Consider the following 9,611-nt stretch of genomic DNA (forward strand, 5'->3'; position numbering starts at 1 on the left):
AGATTTTCAGCCTCTTTTTGAGGGAAAAAGGTGCATCTTATACTCCAAAAAATATGGTAAGTGATGCTAGGACTCCAAGATCCATCTCGCAGTTACTGCTGTTGAACTATGTTTCACCTAATCTGTACCTGTACAGTTTGTTTTTCTTGCCTAAATGTCAAACCTTGCTTTTTTCTACATTGAATTTCATTTTGTTAGAAAGAGCCCAATGTTCAAGTCTGTCAAGATCCATCTGGATCTTAAGCCTATCTTCTGGGATGTTGGCTATTCCTGCCAGCTTGGTGTCATAAAACAGAACCTTGGGGCTTTTGCTTTGTCGGCGGAGACCCCGCTTTTAACAGTTCAACTTCTGCAAAAGGGGGGATGAATTGTCTGTATTCAGCATCAGCTTACTTTGTGTGTGCAAAGCCTTTGGGCAGCCAAAGGGCCATAAGGCAGATGCAGTTCAGCTGAAGAGATTAATGTTATGTTCTTGCTGATTTGTTACTATTGTTTATGAATTATTGGGAAAAGGCACAAGCCCTTTAGGAGGTACCAAGCTAGCAAGGTCCAAGACGGGTTCCAAGTCCAGGTAAAGAACCTTAGGAATTCCAAAACTGGAGAGTTAGCTTGACAAACCTCAGCAAGGAAAACGCCATTACCAATCACTCCAAACATTAGTCACAAACATTGCCCTCTAGTGGCTCCTCTACAAATTGCAATCCAGTACTTTGAGCCAACATTTGCAAGGCACCCTAGCGGCCAAAAGGTGAACTGCGCTTGCATCTACAAAGTTTTGCAATGCACCCTAGTGGCCGACAAGTGCACTGCGCCTGCATCTACAAAGTTTGCTACATAATACAGTGGGCGACCAGTGAACTGCGCCTGCATCTACAAGGTTTGCTACGTAACCCAGTGGCCGACCAGTGAACTGTGCCTACATCTACAAAGTTTTGCAACGCATCCTAGTGGCTGACAAGTGAACTGCGCCTGTATCTACAAAGTTTTGCAATGCATACTAGTGGCTGACAAGTGAACTGCACCTGCATCTACAAAGTTTTGCAACACACCCCAGTGGCCAAAAAGCGAATTGAACTAAAAAAAAATCATAATACATAAAATAAATTTCCTGTGCTAATCCTAGTCATAGAATCCTTTCTAGCCATGGCAGAAGGGTCAGACATGCCGATCCTCATGCCTGAACCCACCATAGACTCAATATTGGTTGTCCAAAGCTCAGAATTGGTCATCCAAAGATCAGAATTGGATGTCCAACTATCAAAAAATGCAGAAGCACCTCAAATAGCCTACGACCTAAGGCAGCATAGAAAGTCTATGCAGATTAAATAGTCGAACCTCTTGGAGGATTGGGACAGGCTATATCAAAAGCACAAGAATCGCTGGAAGAAGTTGCAGCAACTCTATGACAAACTCAAAGACGAGTTATCCCCCAAACACCTCCGTTCATTAGACGAGGACACGGACGAGTGCTTCATGCAATGGATAGTTTATGAGGACCGCCTCAATGACATCCAGCTTCAACTAAATGACGATGAAGAACTCCAGAAGAAGATGCTGCACATTCAGACGTTAAACAATGAACGTAAAAAGCAGTTTCAATGCAGCAAAAACCTTATCCAAGCCAGTCTGAAGAGAGAGACCATCCTGAAAAAGAAGGCCGAGTCCGAGATATCTTGTCTTTCACATGCAACATCTCAGCAGTTGCATGCGGCTTCCTCTCAGGCTTCTAAAAACGCATTCCCATCTAGTCCCGAGGACATATCAGGAGCAAAAGCCATGTCTGAGGTGTCTCAACATTCGCAGGCATCATCTCAGAAGTCACACGCAACCTCTTCCCACGTCTTCAAAAAGGCCTAATCCTTCCAACCAAAATCAACTTGATCTCGAGCGGGTAGCAGCATCTCGCAGCAATCTTCCCATTACAGCCAAAAGTCACAGGCATCTATAGTTGTAGAAGCACAAATGGAAGCTGAGATGGCCAAGGTAGGTTTAGAGGCAGCAAAGGAAGAGCAGCTGCTGAAGGAAGAGATGGCAACCGTGGAAGCAGAGAAAGTTCTACGCGAAACCAAAGCTCAGGCAGAGAGGGCTGGTGCGGAAGCCAAAGCTCAGGAAGAGAGGGCAGCTGTGGAAGCAGATGCGAACCTACATAATGCCAAAGCTCAGGCTCAACTGGAATATCTTCAGCGCAAGCGGGAAGCGAAAGAAAGACTAATACAGGTCAAAGCTCTACAGGCAGAGGCTAATGGTGCCTTCCTCAACTTCAACCCTATAGAGTTAGAAGAAGAAAACCCAGATGCACGTGTCAAAGCCTACGTAGACGGCCAACGTGGGATACAACAGGGACAATCACCAAACTCACAAGGTAATGAGACACATCACATCGTTCAAGTTGCAGCATTCGACACCTCCCTTGGAATTGGAGAGCCTACCCCAACAAACCCGGACACACAAGACGATCACAGCAATTCCCCAGCAATGGCAAATAATCCTCAGCCAGCAGGAACACAAATAGCCACAAGTAGCAACCTCAACGTCGAAGCAAAGGAATTCCAGCCAATACTTTAAAGCAACTTGAACATGAATGAACAGAGTAATAAACATGATCAACCTGCAGAGCAATAACGAAAACACCCTTAGCCCACACCGTGGCAAGATGAAGTTGCACAGAACCTTTCTGAAGAATACCAGCTGTCCTTGGCAACCGTGCCTACTCCCACAGACTATACCTGCTTGAACCAACGGGAGACCACGGGTCCTGATCCAACTAACCATTACCATCTCCCCCAGCATACAACACCAGAGCAGAATGGCAGCCTTGCCAGAGGAAAGTAGACTTGGCATCTAGAAGGACACAGAAGTTCTCTGACACACCAGGCCAAGTCTATTGGATATGGAAGCATGTCTTCCTACTTGCTGTCCATGCATAGAAGGTAAAGCCTGATGGAGAGATCATACATATGATGGCTTGGCTAGGCCAAAGTCTGCACAAATGGTTACAAATATCTACCACACTTATCTGAAGGATCCAGTCACAGCCTGTAAAGAGGCTTGGAAAGAACTTGATTGACGGTATGGCACATCTATGATGACTGAAGCTGCACTCTTGAAACAGGTCAACAATTTCCCTAATATTAGCCTGCATGACCATGACCAGTTATGGTCATTCTCCTCTATAGATGATTCTTTTTTTCCTGTCTCCTCAGCCTTCCCTCTCAGATGTTCTGCGAAAAATGATTCTGCTTTCTCAGTTGTATCTATTCTGTATCTTTGTCCTTGCCATACAAACATAAGACCTTCTGGTATCAACCATCTGTAGTTAACACCTTTTTAAAGTAGAATTTTAGTCAAAAATTGATATTCTCTTCTCATCTCTCTCACTCTTCTTGGTACTTGTTTCAAAACTACAATCTCCTTGCCTTTATATACCAATTTTTTGTCTCTTGCCTTCTGTAATATTTGTGTCTTAGTTGCTTTCTTAGTAAATCTTATGTGGACTTCTCTTGGGAGACCATTTCTCGCTGCACATCTTGTATAGACTCGAAACTTCTCATCTATACCGTCCATCATCTTCACCTGGGTTATCTCCAGAACATCTGTCAAAATTTCTGTCATTATTTGTGCCAAGTTCTCGCCTTTTTCTTCTATATTTTGGAATCTGAGAAAAAATTCTGACCTTTTGATCTCCCATCCCAATATTTCACTGTTGGTCTTTTTCCACGACACATAATCTGCTGTTAATATCTCCAATTTTCTTCTCTCTTTGGTCATCTTTTTCTTCAATTATGTGTAGTCTGTCCTTGTATTTCATCATCATTTGTTTAATGTTTTCAATTTTTTCATCTGTTTTTCCTGTTTTTTGTTCAATATTTACTGTTCTTTGTTCTATTTTCTCTATTCAATTCTCACAGTTCTCTTTTCTATATTCTCTGTTCTTACTTGTATCTTTTGTACTCCTTGCATAATCATCTCTAATGTTACTCCCTTGTCTTTTTCCTGTTGCAGCATCATCTATCTGGGTACTTGAGAGACCGCCTACTGCCAATCACCTCCACTAGACCGATAAGATCGCATAGATTAGGCCTCCTCCGAATTCCATCAGCCAGCCAGTGTAGACTGGCAACTACTCGGAGGAGAGCCTTCTCGGTGGCTGCTCCGACCCTCTGGAACGAACTCCCCGTGGAGATCCGGACCCTCACCACCCTCCAGACCTTCCGCACCGCACTTAAAATCTGGCTATCCCGGCTGGCCTGGGGTTAAAGATTCTAACCCCTACTCGAATTGTATGACTGTTGAGTTCTTAAATGATGTAATGCTTTTATGTTGTAAATTGTTTGTCCTTCCCCCACCCCTTTTGAACTGTGAGCCGCCCTGAGTCCCCCCAGGGAAAAGGGCGGCATACAAATAAAGTGAACTGAACTGAACTATATTGATCGTTGTCCTCCTGATGGTAAATGAAGAGGAGGTTGTTGTTGCAGAGCCAGTGGTCATTATTTTTTTGCTCATCTTCAAACTCTTCTATGTTTTAATCCATGTAGTATGGAGGGCAATTGTAATCCCAATTGACCATGGAATAGTCAAAATATGAAAAAACAAAAACAAAAAAGGTAGTAAAACAAAAATAAAAATGTAAAAATGTAAAAATGTGTGTGTGTGTGTGTATTCAAATTCTCCCTGAATCCAATTCAGTAAAGGAAGATAGCAGATGTATCCAAAAGAAGAGACAGAAAAAAAACCCAGAGAAGCAGCACAGCTTCTTTTTCCCTTCCCCCTTAAAAAGGGGGAAAGGAAGAAGCCAAACTTCTACAAAAGACCTCAGACCAGCTAGGAATTGCTAAGTGGAGAGGAAAGCAGGGAAACAAAAAAAAAAGATAAAATAAGAAGAAAAGTAACAGAGGAAGGTAAACACTGCCACCGAAAAAGTCCAAAGCTTTTATAAAATGAAAGCCTTTTCAAGGTCACTTTAGGCTTTTTTCTTTGAATTTCTATTTATTATTTCAAAGCAAAACTCCACACACTGATAGTATCACAGAAGAGCACCTATATAAACAAACCTCCATGCTCATCCCACTATCATTCCTTCACCAGGCATTGTGTCCTTGAAAAGAACAGCTTTTCTCCAAACACTCATGTGAAAATAGAAACAATGTTTCAAAACCTCTAGATGGCAGTGTTACTTATTTCCCCACTTTCACTCTCTCCCTTTCACTCATTAAAGTAAAAAGGGATTAAAAAAGAAAAAGTAAAATAAAGCATTAGCAAAAAATAGGAGAAAAAAAGTCTTAGACAATAAGACTTAATTATGTTGGTATGTCCAAAAAAAAGGAAGAAAGAAAATCAGTCCGTTTTAAAAGGTGAACTGCATTTGCAAAAGTCCAGTTAAATTCCAATAATAAAAAGGAAAAAAAAACCTGTTTGACTTTGGCTTAAATTTGCTGCTTATTTTCCTCAGTCTTCAATTTTAATTCTAAATTTCCTCATCTAGGGTGTTCTCTCAAATAACAAAAAAAAAAAGTTCTAACCAAGACGACACACCTCTCTCCTACCCTTGCGCTCCAGAGCTGTCAACAGTTTCAGCAGTCTTAATGGCTGCCTCACAGCTGCCGGCAAAAGGGGCTTTTCCCGGATCACCAGAGTCTTTGTGATGTCTCTGGGATCAGCAGGTTGCGCCCCTTCCTCTCATCATCTCTATGGGACGGTTTATGTCCGGATGGACCGTCCAGCGACCAGGATATCGATGGTGATCTTGGAGTTCCAAGATCGCCTGTCATTTCACCACGACGTCAGCTCCGCCTCCTCATTCCTCTATGCTCCTTAAGCAACTATATGTACCTCATCAGGATCCCGACCTAGATGGAATGACTTGCCTTGACCAATACACAACGCTGCAGCATATTGTTCGAAAGCTACCAGAACAGTTAATTGAAGAATGGATCAAAGAATATTCGCTTTACAGGGCAAACAATCAAGAAAAAAATCTTCCCTTTGCCATCCTTGCAGATTTTGTTGACCAACAAACAATGACGCACACCGATTCTCGAGTTCAAGGCTTTAGAAGGCCAGGGTCCCCAGGGGGCAAAAAACATGTTCAGAACTGTAGATCAACTAACAGTTCCGTTCAAAACACTAGAGAAAAAACCTTTGTGGCTGTACACAAAACACAAGTCTCCAACTCCACCAGGAACAACTTAGATGTGCAATCGTCAAGGACAATTCCAATTAAAACCCCAACAACAAGCAAAGACACATTCTTTCCATTCCACAAGTCTTCCCACTCTTTGAACAAGTGTAGAGAATTTGGAAAGAAGCCCGTGGAGGAAAGGAAAGCTCTAATTAGGGAGTGCAAAGTCTGCTATAAGTGTTGTGATTCTACAGAACACATAGCCAAAGCATGTACAACCAAGGTACAATGTCACCTTTGCAAGAGTGTCAGACACCCAGGTGCCCTATATCCAAATTCCGAGATGACTGCTCACTGCTGTTCCTCCTCCAAACAAGGAGACTTCACATGACACCAAAGCGCACCCAGAAGCTACCACAGACGTGTCAGATGCACCTCAGTATGTGGTGGTTCTCCGTCACCTCACACATGCCACTAAATCTGCCTAGCCAAAGTCTATCCTGCTACATGCCCAGAAGAAGCTATGAAGATGTAATCCTAGATATGCAAAGCAATAAATCGCTAGCAAGGTCAGCATTCTTCGATCTCTTTGACGTCCAAAGCAAGGAGACGGAACTCACGATATCAATGTGCACTGGGTTCCAGGGCACGGTGGGGAGGAAAGTCGATGGACTCTGCATGGAGGTGTTAGATGGGAGTGCGCAGTTCCCACTGCCACCAATAATAGAGTGGGGTGACCTATCAGATGATTGCAGTCAGATTGCGACACCAGAGTTAGCAAACACCATACCCCACCTCACCTTTACCGCCCTGGATCCTGAAGCCGAAATAATGCTCTTGCTGGGAGCAGACACCTCTGCACCTTTCGTTCCGCAGGAAGTGGTTGAGAGCCCAATGGATGCCCCATTCGCTCAGAAGACAAGACTTGGTTCGGTCATCTTTGGAAAAGTGTGTGTCAATCGGCTGCAAGTCTCAACCCAGGTGAATGTCTTCACAACTTCTACTCTCAGTAATGGGAGAACATCCCACTTGAAACCATACCAAGAACATTTTACGACCTCATCAGTGTTCCAGACCAGCAAAGAAGATGATGACTTGGCCTTGTCGATAGAGGACAGAGAATTTCTGAGGCTCCTGGACAAGGAATTCCAACAGGATGCTACTAAGAGTTGGGTGGCCCCACTACCTTTTTGTATACCAGGGCAACGTCTTCCAAACAACCATGAGCAAGCTCTCTCTCGCCTCTTCAGTCTGAGACGACTCATGAACAGGAAGCCTGCTATGAAAGCTCATTTAGTAGAGTTCATGGACAAGATGGTCCAGAACAGACACACAGAACTTGCTCCATCCAACAGTGAGGAAGTGCTAGCAGCCTTCAATCCTGAAGACCATGGTAAGGGATTGCAGGACACTTGACTTTGGCACAGACACCCCCTTTATCCAAAGCGGTCTTTGTTGGGACTTGAAGAAGGACATCTTCAAATCCCCAGCTCAGAAGACTGCTTTCACAAGAAGAGGAGTCTTGTCAACAGTAAACAACCTGTTTGACCCCCTAGGATTTGCTTTACCTGTAACGATCCAGGGGAGGCTCCTACTGCGCACACTCTCTCAAAACACCAAAGATTGGGACGAGCTGCTTCCGCAAGAGCAGAAGCAAGAGTGGGAGACATGGTGAGACTCTCTGAGTTGTCTCCAAAGTGCTCAGGTGCAGCGCATGTACGTTCCCATCTCACCCACAGCTGCAAGGAAGAAAGAACTGCATATATTCTCAGATGCGTCAACAAAGGCAATAGCAGCCGTAGGATACATCAGGGTCTACAACAGGGAGAATGATGTTCACGTCGGTTTCATCATGGGAAAGGCGAAACTAGCACCACAACAAGGTCACACCGTGCCAAGGTTGGAACTCTGTGGTGCCGTGCTGGCTGTGAAGCTTGCAGACCTGATAACAAAGGCAATGGACCTTGAGCTGCAAGCCACCACCTTCTACACAGACAGTAAGGTGGTGCTGAACTATATCCACAATCGAAGCAGATGCTTCTACATCTATGTCAGTAATAGAGTAGACAAGATCAGAAAATCCTCAAACCAAGAGCATTGGCGGTATGTACCGACAGATCAGAACCCAGCAGATAATGCCACATGCTCTGTTCTTGCCCCTCAGCTGGCAGAATCGATCTGGTGGAGGGGCCCAGAGTTCCTGGCCTGCCCAGACACCCCAATGTCACAGAAACCAGAACAATACAAGCTTCAAGACCCAGATAGTAGACCAAGTCCTACCCAGTAATGATAGATTAGTTCGCCAGGTGGAAGTTCAAGTTGTGAAACTGCTGGAGTCAGGCCGCGATCAGCAGACTTCCACCAAGAAGCTGTACACCAGACCAATCACCGACCTAGTACTGCTGCTACGGAAGACTGAACTAGAAGATTGAATCTCAGGTTTTGCCTGCTTTGTGTTTACAATGTTTGATGCTATGCCTTTGTGTAACTCAGTTAATTAGTTAGTTAGGTTTGCATGTTGATGTTATGCCTCTGTTTATCTTAGTTAATTAGATAGTCAAGTTTGCATTGTTTTATGCCATGCCTTTGTTTGTCTTTAGTTAAAAGTTAATTGATAGTGGAATTTATAATTCCAGGCGGGGAGTGTGCTGCCCAAGCAGTATATAGCTAGTGTAGGAATTAACAACTGTCTCCTTTAAGAAACTACCTCATGTGAAATGTATACCCTTACTTACTTGTGACGAGCCGATTGACAGATGATGGAAGCAGTTAGCTTCCTCCCATAATTGGGGCTTACCAGGGGTTGTAAAAATCATATATATATATATATATAAATCATATACATATGTGTGTGTGTGTGTGTATATATATATATATATATGTGTGTATGTGTGTGTGTGTGTGTGTGTGTGTGTGTGTATGTATGTATGTATGTATGTATGTATGTATGTATGTTAGTTATATTTTTGTTACCAGGGGTTGTGACTTTTTATATAGCTCTCATCAGCTAGCCATACCCATGTTTGGGAATCGAACCTGTGCTCCATTGCCTCCCAGACAGGGAGTTAACCATTTGAGCTACAGAGAACGACTCCTTATCAGCCAGCCAGGGTGGGAGGTATATACTTAAAGATTCCCAAACATGGGTATGGCTAGCTGATGAGAGCTAAATAGCTTGAAATAGATCTATACTAGTCTCCCTTTATTTATTTATCAGCATAAATATAACAAATGTAACAAAAAGGCAACAGTAAAAAAATATTGGGTTTCTGTCTGGATGGTCTCTTGTGACGAGCCTAATGACAGAGAGTGGAAGTGTGACCTTCCTCCCATACTTGGGCATACCAGGGGTTGTGACTTTAAGTATATATATATATATATATATATATATAAATATAAATATAAATATAAATATAAATATAAATATAAATATAAATATAAATATAAATATAAATATAAATATAAATATAAATATAAATATAAATATAAATAT

At 42.9% G+C, this 9,611-nt stretch overlaps 1 protein-coding gene across 1 annotated transcript in view; it reads right to left on the reverse strand.

The window, feature by feature from the left end:
- ALOX5 (arachidonate 5-lipoxygenase) overlaps positions 1–9,611 on the reverse strand; it is a 133,938-nt gene that overhangs the window by 79,932 nt on the left and 44,395 nt on the right. The window lies entirely within an intron of this gene.

The sequence above is a fragment of the Thamnophis sirtalis genome, unplaced genomic scaffold (genome assembly GCF_051295495.1).
Source record: "Thamnophis sirtalis isolate CommonGarterSnake01/CBP01778 unplaced genomic scaffold, rThaSir2_p1.2 scaffold_12, whole genome shotgun sequence".
In the NCBI taxonomy this organism is placed as follows: Eukaryota; Metazoa; Chordata; class Lepidosauria; order Squamata; family Natricidae; genus Thamnophis; species Thamnophis sirtalis.